The 8,977-nt window shown below is 51.1% G+C and overlaps 1 long non-coding RNA gene across 1 annotated transcript; it reads right to left on the reverse strand.

Moving 5' to 3' along the window:
* Positions 1-3,064: 3,064 nt before the first annotated feature.
* On the reverse strand, positions 3,065-8,379 carry LOC123392640. The gene is made up of 2 exons (XR_006607391.1): positions 7,695-8,379; positions 3,065-3,147 (listed from the first exon to the last, which is right to left on the reverse strand). It is a non-coding gene; the product is annotated as an uncharacterized LOC123392640 (long non-coding RNA).
* Between the last annotated feature and the right edge of the window lie 598 nt (positions 8,380-8,977).

Genomic DNA, 8,977 nt, shown 5'->3' on the forward strand with positions numbered 1-8,977 from the left:
GTCTCCCTCCCCAGCGAGACTGCGGACTCTGGATATGTGAAGTCTCATACCTGCCCTCGGCATGGTGCCCAGGACGTGCTCAGTCGGTTGGAAATTGTGTATAGGTCCATCAATCCACCAAATAAACACAAGGATTCCTGACCCTCCCAATGCCCAAATCCTCCTGATCATTGAATGAAAGAGTGAACAACAAACCGAAGGACATTTTCTTTATTTTGAGAATAACGATGAAGCAGGGACACCTGGCTGGCTTGGTCTTTAAGCATCTGCCTCTGGCTCAGGTCATGATGCCAGGGTCCTGGGATGGAGCCCAGCCTCAGGCTCTCTGCTCAGCGGGGAGTCTGCTTCTCCCTCTCCCTCAGCCCCCCCCCCCCCGCGCTCTCTCTCTCTCTCTCTCTCTCAAATAAGTACATAAAATCTTAAAAAAAAAAAAATGGTGAAACAAGATATGCTCTGAGAGAGGCAGATCTGGGTTCAAATTCCAGCTCTGTCATTAACTAGTAAATGACCTGAAGCAGCGTATCTGGCCTGTCCCAGTCTGAGCAGAGACATACAGAGTTGCTGCGGGACTGAATAAGGTAATGCTAATTAAGCGTTGAGCAGAGAGCCTAGCCCTCGGTCAATGTCCAATAACTATTAGCTATTATGACCATGAGAAAGAGGAAGATGAAGATAAACCCTCCACAAAAGATAAGCTAGAAATCGTATCAAGTCTCCAACTGTAAAAAGAAGGAACGACATGACAAAATCACACACTCCCAGCCTTAGGAGAAGGAAGGACGGTAAGAACAGGCACAGTGGGAAAGGAAGTAAAATTCCAACAAGATATACTGAAGGTACTAAGCCAATTCATTTATGACCAATTTAGCAGACAGCCACAGAAAGTCAGAAGTGAACATTATAAAGAGATCCCCCAGTGTTTTCATTTCAGTAACAAATTCTCTCGATCCAGAAACTCCAAAAACACAACGTGAAGGTCAGTTTGTCACTGACCACCTTGCTCCGACCTGAATATTTCTATTAAGATCATCAGACTCTGGGGCACCTGGGTGGCTCAGGGGGTTAAAGCCTCTGCCTTCCGCTCAGGGTCCTGGGATTGAGCCCCGCATTGAGCTCTCTGCTCAGCAGGGAGTCTGCTTCCTCCTCTCTCTCTCTCTATGCCTGCCTCTTTGCCTACTTGTGATCTGTCTGCCAAATAAATAAATAAAATCTTTACCAAAAAAAAAAAGAAAAGATTGGCAGACTCTTGAGTATTTCAATTAATAATTCCTGTCTACACATATAAGGAACAGCCAAAAACAAGTTTATGCCAAAACGATCAGAAACCACTTAGGTTCCAGATTTGGGGAAATAAATGCTTACATGCAAAGATGTGGATAATTTGGGGACAACCTTAACTCCAGCTTATGTTGAGATGTGTGGGGCGTTGGGGGGATGGGGCATACAGGGCAGTCCTTAACATTAAGTACTGATCGTAAGTATTTATAAATGGTGCTAATTTTGTTATACTGGACATTTAAATTTGTCTTTGTTATTTTCACGTTATAGATTTCACTCATAACATGGGCTCATTCCTAGCACGATGAAGAGGGTTCACACCAAATAATACCACACATCGGGTCAGACCGTTGTAGCAAATGCTGCTTGACAAGGACAACTGAGTTGGACAAAAGTGGATCCATCCATGTAAAGACTGGCTTTAAACAGCAGAAACAAAATGTCTTCTCTCTCCACTGCCACCTCCCCAAGACACCACTATCCTATAACATTAAGTAACATATATGCTAAGGAAATTCACTCTTTAGTAAAGCAAAATAAATCAGAATGGTGGCACCCATTGCTTCTGCTCTTGGTCACCCTAACAAGGCAGGCTACATGAACACACTCGGTCGCTGGGCCAAAGCCCCTCCGTCAAGTTTCTCCACTTCAAGTCCTCTGCTGTTCTGCCTTGGACACACAGACCACAGAGAAAGAGACGGCGGCCACCAACAGCATAATCCTCCCATCTACAGGGGAAGGCAGCCAGATATTCTGAAAGATTCTCAAGACAGACATTATCAGAAAGACACTTGTGATTCTGCAGCAAATTCAACTGAAGAAACAGAATACTCAAAAGATTCTCTTTCAATGACAGGTGCTCGGAATTTGTTTTAAAATACCCTGGGGAATTGGGGGGGCTTGTGGGGAAACCAACAATATCGGTGAAACATGAAAACCTGTTGAAGCTAGATGAACATACACAGGGTTCAGTACGTTAATCTCTACTTCTGCATATGCTTGAAAATTTCCACTGATAAAAAGATAAACAGAATATTCTCTCCAACTTGAAAACATAAATAGCATGTATTTCCCCAAGACTAAATCTAGGATTGCCACAACCTCAACCAAGAAGCCAATAAAACACCACCACTTCGCTTCTCTAAAGCTACTGTCCAGTCACTAAAATGGCCTCCCCAACTCTGTGCCCAACGTGGTCCAACTCCTGGGCCCCCGGCAGCTCCCCCACATGCTGGGAGAACCCCAAGTCCGATGTCAACACTAGCAGATACTGCCTGCATCAAGCATTTCCCTTTAAAACACCAAATGTCCCTGTGAAACAACAGAGATAGAAGGTATCTTTTTCCCCTGGAGGGGACTCAGATGTAACATCTGAGAACATTTAGTTACACAGTTAAACCAATAGGAGAGGAATTCTTTAACCTCCTCCCTAAGTCCTCACAAATGAAATCATACAATCAGCCACAGCAAAGATAACTATAAAGTCCATTTCATATCAAAATTGAATACTCTGAAAACCAGCTGTAGGAGAGGACTCAGTGTGGATGACTGAGACAATTTTAAGAAATAACTTCAATCTCCAAAATGTTAATATCCTACTGTTACCTTTCAATGGGCAGACATTCCAGTTAATCCAGGACAAAATGGCCCTTGGAACTTTCCAGCAAAATACGAAACACAGCACTTGAGTTGCATGGAAATGAAGCAATCAAAACAATGAAGAGGAAAAACACTTTCACTTCCAAACATTTTAAGAAACAAGAATACTTACCAGCACTTTGTTTTCAACTTTGTCTCCCTTGACTTCCAACTTTACTTTCTTCGTCACTGCAATTTTTATCTTTCTGCCAATAACATCCTTTATGCTTTCTGAAAGAAGGGAAGAGTTTCATTATATTCCTTTATTAATAAGAAAAAAAAGCACTGGAGAGGGGAGAACACATGAAGGAGTATTCTGGGTTGTTTTTAATCATTGTGGCTTGTCTTTTTTTTTTTTTTTTTAGCTTGTTTTAACAAGCCTGATGGTTATCGGTCACATAGTCAATGAACACCTACTACGTGTGTTGTCTTGTGCTCTCAGATGCTGAGGCAAATATAAAAGCCTGTGACACAATACCAGTTCACTCAAGGCATGACGTAATCCCACTGGGCAAACAGACGCACATACGAGAAAAAACATGAGCCACGTCAGACGGTACCACGGAGTGTAGTGCTACATGCAGACCACAAGCACAACAGAATTCGTAACCTCCCTTGGCTGGTTACCTCTGGCCCCCAGCAGCCTCTGTGCCCATCACAGTGGCCTAGAAACAGTACCATTTCCAGGTGCCTGACATCACAGTTGGGGAATATGGCAAAGAACCAGAACCAGACTGGACAATCTAGCCTGGGAAGGGTGATCCTGGCCATCTGTCTTCTGGAGGCCCGACAACCCAAAGAGCGGTCAAAGGCAACAAGAAAGCAGGAATCAAGAGCGAAGCAGGGGAGACTTCAAAATCTGGTGGCAGGAAGGATGGCACTGAGTGCTCCAAATGGAACAGGTCTCAAATCAGACTCATTCTCCTCCCACTCCTGTGGCCACTAATGAAGCTGGAAATTTTGTTTTCTAGCAGACGGGAAGCCAGTCACCCACTCTCCTAGAACCACCTCTGAACAGCTCCCGACCCCCGGGCTTGACCCGGCATTCAAGGACTAAGAATCTCAAGACAAGTTCATGATGTCCCACCTATCAGCTCTCTGTCCCCTCCCTCACCAAAGGGACCCTCCAAAAATCCACAGGCCTGATCACATCGCTCTCGCTCTTTGAGGTGCTGTCATTTTTGGATAAGGCCCAGTCATTTTTGGATAAGGCCCAATGCTGTAGCAGACCACTCAAGGTCTTCCATATTTTTTTCGGTTTAACTTCTCAGCACACACACTTAACAATCCAATCGTCCCTATCATCTCCAGCTTGTACACCCCCAGGATTCTGTGTGTACTGTTCTCTTTCCTGCGATGCCCTTTTGCTAGTCTCCTGGTTACATTCTACTACAAAATATAGCGACTTCGGGTGCCTGGGTGGCTTGGTCAGTTAAATGTCTGCCTTTGGCTCGGGTTGTGATCCCCGGGGCCTGGGATGCTCTCCTCCTCCCTCTGCCTGCCGTTCCCCCTGCTTGTGCTCTCTCTTTCCTACTCTTGCTCTGTCAAATAAATAAAATCTTCCAAAAAAAAAAAATATATATATATATATATATAGCAACCTCCGCTATACTCCCAAAGCTCTGTATTCTATATTATAATCATCTTGGCTTATTCATATATTCAAGAAATACACGGACACAGGAAGAGCTCCTGTTTGCCAAGTGTTCAACCAGGCCCGGGGACACAGACAGCCCCTGCCTCCCACAGGTGCTTACAATCTAGACAACTTGGACAAATGGCTCTAGGCAAATCGGTACACACTAGCATGAGATCATGGACAGGAAATTCCCGAAAGTTTCAGAGGAGGGGACTCCTGAGCAGAATCTTAAAGGAGTGGGACACAGACCACTAGTCCAAAGTCCAAAGTATAGTGTGCAATGCCATCCACTGAGCTGCGGGAAGAAAATAGAATTTTTACTTCTATTTGCAATGTATTCCAGTTTCTGTTTTAAATTATCCATGCTAAATGCAGTATGTATGTAGTTAAGTACATAAATATGTTTATGAAGGGGTAATCAAACCCACCACAAAAGTTTAGAGCTGCCGAGGTAGAGAAGAGTGAGAAGGAAGCACTTGGCCCACGTGGAGAAGAGAATGGAAACAGGAGGAAGTGCGGCTTGGGGGCGGGGAGGGGTGGGTCAAACCAGCAACCAGGTGGGACTTTGGGGAGAAAAGGGGATGGGGGGGGGCCTCACTGTGCTAGGAGTTCTCTATCAGAGCTGGAAACAGATAAAAGCTACTCCTCCCTCCCCTAAAAAGACATGTGGGAAAGTCACATCAGAAACAGACTTAAGCGGGGCGCCTGGATGGTGCAGTCAGCTGAACGGCCCTACTCCAGGTTTTGGCTCTGGTGGGGCTGTGATCTTGGGTGGCAGGGACCAGCCCATGTCAGGATCCACAGTGGGTGTGGAGTCTGCTCAGTATTCTTTCCCCCCTCTCCCTCTGCCTCACCCCCTTGTGCTCTTTCTCTAGAATAAATAAATTTGTGTGTGTGGGGGGAGAACATACCCACATGGAAAGGGACGGGAAAGTTAAACACCAAAAGGTTAAAAGTTAGCTATCTCAGAGTGGTAACACAGCTGATAGTCTTCTCCTTCCTCTTAGCATTTAAACTTTTTAATAAAAAGCCTGTATTTTGGGGGCGCCTGGGTGGCTCTGCCTTTGGCTCTGCTCAGCAGGGAGCCTGCCCTCCCCACATGCCTGCTTCTCTGCCTACTTGTGATCTCTGTCAAATAAATAAATAAAATCTTAAAAAAAAAAAAGCCTGTATTTCTTTTATTATCAGAGAGAAACAAATTGCATTTTCTTAATGTCTTCGGTAATTAGCTTAAGGGAATACACTGAGGTTTTCCCACAGTTGCCATTTTGAACTGATCTAAGTGTAACTCTCTGAACACCTGAAATGAGAGAAGCGCAGGTGCAGGAATTTCCCTGGTCCCAGACTAATTAGACCATTTAAAGGCCCAGAAAAATCAGACCAGGCATGTCACAAAAGCATGCGTCACCTCGTTGAAGGATATGAGCTGCGCAAGACTCAATAAACACACAAATTCCTAGAGAAGGATGAAATCAAATTCTCCAACATACCAAAGGATTTATTTTGAGAACCATTCACCTAAACCAGGTATCTTATTCCCAGCCCTTCCCTCTCTCTTGAGGCTGAGTAACTACCTAAAGTTTTCATTACCAAGCTCAAGGTCACCTAAGTTAAAAATCTGCTCATCTCTTTGGCTATCCTTATCCGCCCCCGCCCCCACCCGGCCAGGGAGGCCAGCCCTCCCCCTCAGACTTTCTCAGGACCTCCGCAGGGATCTGCAGAGACTCTGGGCCTTGGTTTCCTCTTCCGGGTAGGGTGCTGGGAAGATCTCAGCCTCCCAGAACCGGATGGGCCACTCACTCGAGCAAAGGCAGCTGATGCTTTATCTCAGGAGCCTACTGCACAGGGTTGGGGAGAGAGAAGAGGCCAGAGTGGGGGAAGGGACTGGTAACTTCATACCCTAAATTTGGGTGAAAAGTTAGGATTGGGTTTTTGGTGTTTTAGTGGTGGTGGTGGTTTTGGTTTTTGTTTTTTGTCTTTTTTAACTTCACAAAAGCTGAAGCTTTCATAGAAACCTAGCAACAGCTTCTTCACATCAAGTGTCACCTGCTCAGTTAGGTCACTAATGGAAGAGCACACAGAAACCGAGGGGCAAATTTCTCAAGAGCAGATGAATGGGCAGGCAGAACTTCCTCTCGCTGTCAGCCCGGATTAAACAGCACCTTTCTGCGCAGTGTGCCAAGGATGGGAGAGGAAGGAATACACGTCCCTAGGGCTCAAAACGCGCGCGCAGACACACACACCTTGTTAAAATACAATGTGCTATACATACACACACGCTTAAACGCTGGGTTTTCAGAACGCTCCTCCCCACCTCATTTTAACTCTGCCATTTTAACCCAACGCGCAATTAAGTTAAACCCCAAGACATAAAACCCCCCTGCCCCCCCCACACCAAAACAAACAAACAAAAAGCAAAAAAAAAAAAAAAAAATCCTCAAAGGGCTCAAACAACAGGTCACCTTGCATAGGGTACTGCACACAGGTTCCCCGAGATTCGGGATGGGGAGAATCGGTAGGTTAATTATTATTAAAATAACTCATACCATTAACCCTCAGTTTGCCGGCCGGAGCGTGCGTCACTTCGGTAACCCTTGGGCTCCCGGCGGGCTGGGCGAAGCCACGCCTCGCCCGGCTCAGTCCGCACTCGCGACTAGCGCCCCCTCCCCTGAGTCTGCGTGTGGGAGGAGCACCTCGCCCGGGGACGGGGGGAGCGCCCGGCAGGTGCCGGAGACGACCCACTGTGCGCTCGCCACCCCCTCCCCCCGGCCCTGCGCCGGCCTTTCCCCGACTTCCCCGAGTTTGGGGCAGGGGGCTGGTCTCTGCAAACGGTGCTCCTCGCCGCCAGAGCTCCCAAGTCCGAGGCAACCCGCCCACCGCGACCGCCCCCACCCCCGTCGCGGCTGGGGAGGAGCCCCGCACTCCCGGGTCTCCGCTGCCCCCCACGGCCGCCCTCCCCGAACTGGGCTTTCCCGGCGGCGAGACGCGAGCAAAGTTCCCGGCGCCCCGCCCAGCACGGCGGCGACCTGAGGGGCGCCGCGACTTCGCGGGACCTGCGGGAAGGCGGGAGGAGGGCAGGGGGGCGGCGGGGAGGGGTGCGCCGGGGCCGACGGCGAGCCCGCGGCCGCGCCACTCTTACCTGTCAGCTCCCTGGGAACCTCGGAGCTCTCCTCGGTCATGGTGGCCCTCCAGGCGCGGGGGCAGTGCCCGTCCAACTCTGATTTACGGCCCCCCGCCCGCCCCCGAGCCCCTCAGTTTTTAGAGGCAGATGCGGCTTGCGCCCGGGAGGAGGCAAGAAAGCGAGGGCGGAGATACAATTTTGCCGCGCCCCCCGCCCCTCCAAAAAAAAAAAAGAGTTACAAATAGGAGGTGGGTCGGCTGCGGCCGCTGCTACATGTCGCCTCGGCGCAGTTCCCGGCGGCGGCGCGGAGACCCGGGGATTCCGGCGGCGGCGGCTGGGGCTCCCGGCTCTCGGCGGCGCTGCTCCGGCCGCGGCCACCTCCCGCCGCCCCGCGCCGCGCCGCACCTACGGCCCTAGGTGAAGGCGGAAGGCGAGCGCCGAGGGCGGGGAGAGCGGCGCGGCGGGGCGAGGGTTTCCTCGCGCCCCTGCCGGGCTGAGGTTGGGCGGGGGCAGCTCGGGCCCTCCTCCGCCTCCTCCTCCTCCTCCTCCTGCTCCTCCTGCGTCTCCTCCTCCTGCTCCTCCTGCGTCTCCTCCTCCGCCGCCTCCTGCGCTCCTCCTCACCTCGCGAGAGCCGGCCTCCGCACGGGTCCCCGGCCGGCCTCCCGCGCCCGGCGCTCGCGCCCCCGCGCGGGGCGCACCCGGGGAGGGGGGCTGCGGCGGCGGCGGCGGGCAGGCGGGCGCCCCTCCTCGCAGCCTCCCTCCGCCGCCGCCGCCCCGGCCCTGCGTCTGGAGCGGGGGTGAGGCAGCGAGGGAGCGCGAGCCCGGGAGCCATCTGCTGGCTGCGACGGAGGCGAGCCGGGTGCGCCCGGGCTTCCCGGGGCCGCGTCCCCACCTCCCGGCGGCCCGAGGGAGCGCGAGGATGGGAGACGGCAGATGCCCGCAGATTCCGCAGGCCCGTCCGCGCGGAAGCCCGTTCTGTCTGGGACCCTTCTCCGCACTTTCCGTTCTCAGCCCTCCCCGGGACGTGCTGTCTTTTCATCGGCGTGATTAGTTTTCTATTTCTGGTGAGCAGGAGCTAGACGAGACCTGGAGACACTAACCATACGGGGAGAAGGCACTTTTTTCTGCGCGCAGCCGGCGCCCCGCAGCCGGCGTTGGCAATCTGGAGACCTTGGAATTGCGAGAGCGCTTTGGGAAAAGCCTTTCACTCGCGGCAGCATCTCCTTTAACCCCAGGGGCGCAGCCGGAGAGCTCGCTGAGCCGTGTTCCCAGAAGCCGGGGTAGGGCCGCTGGTAGCTCTG

The sequence above is a fragment of the Mustela putorius genome, unplaced genomic scaffold, assembly GCF_011764305.1.
Source record: "Mustela putorius furo isolate JIRA1106 unplaced genomic scaffold, ASM1176430v1.1 tig00000594_pilon_pilon_pilon, whole genome shotgun sequence".
NCBI classification, from domain to species: Eukaryota; Metazoa; Chordata; class Mammalia; order Carnivora; family Mustelidae; genus Mustela; species Mustela putorius.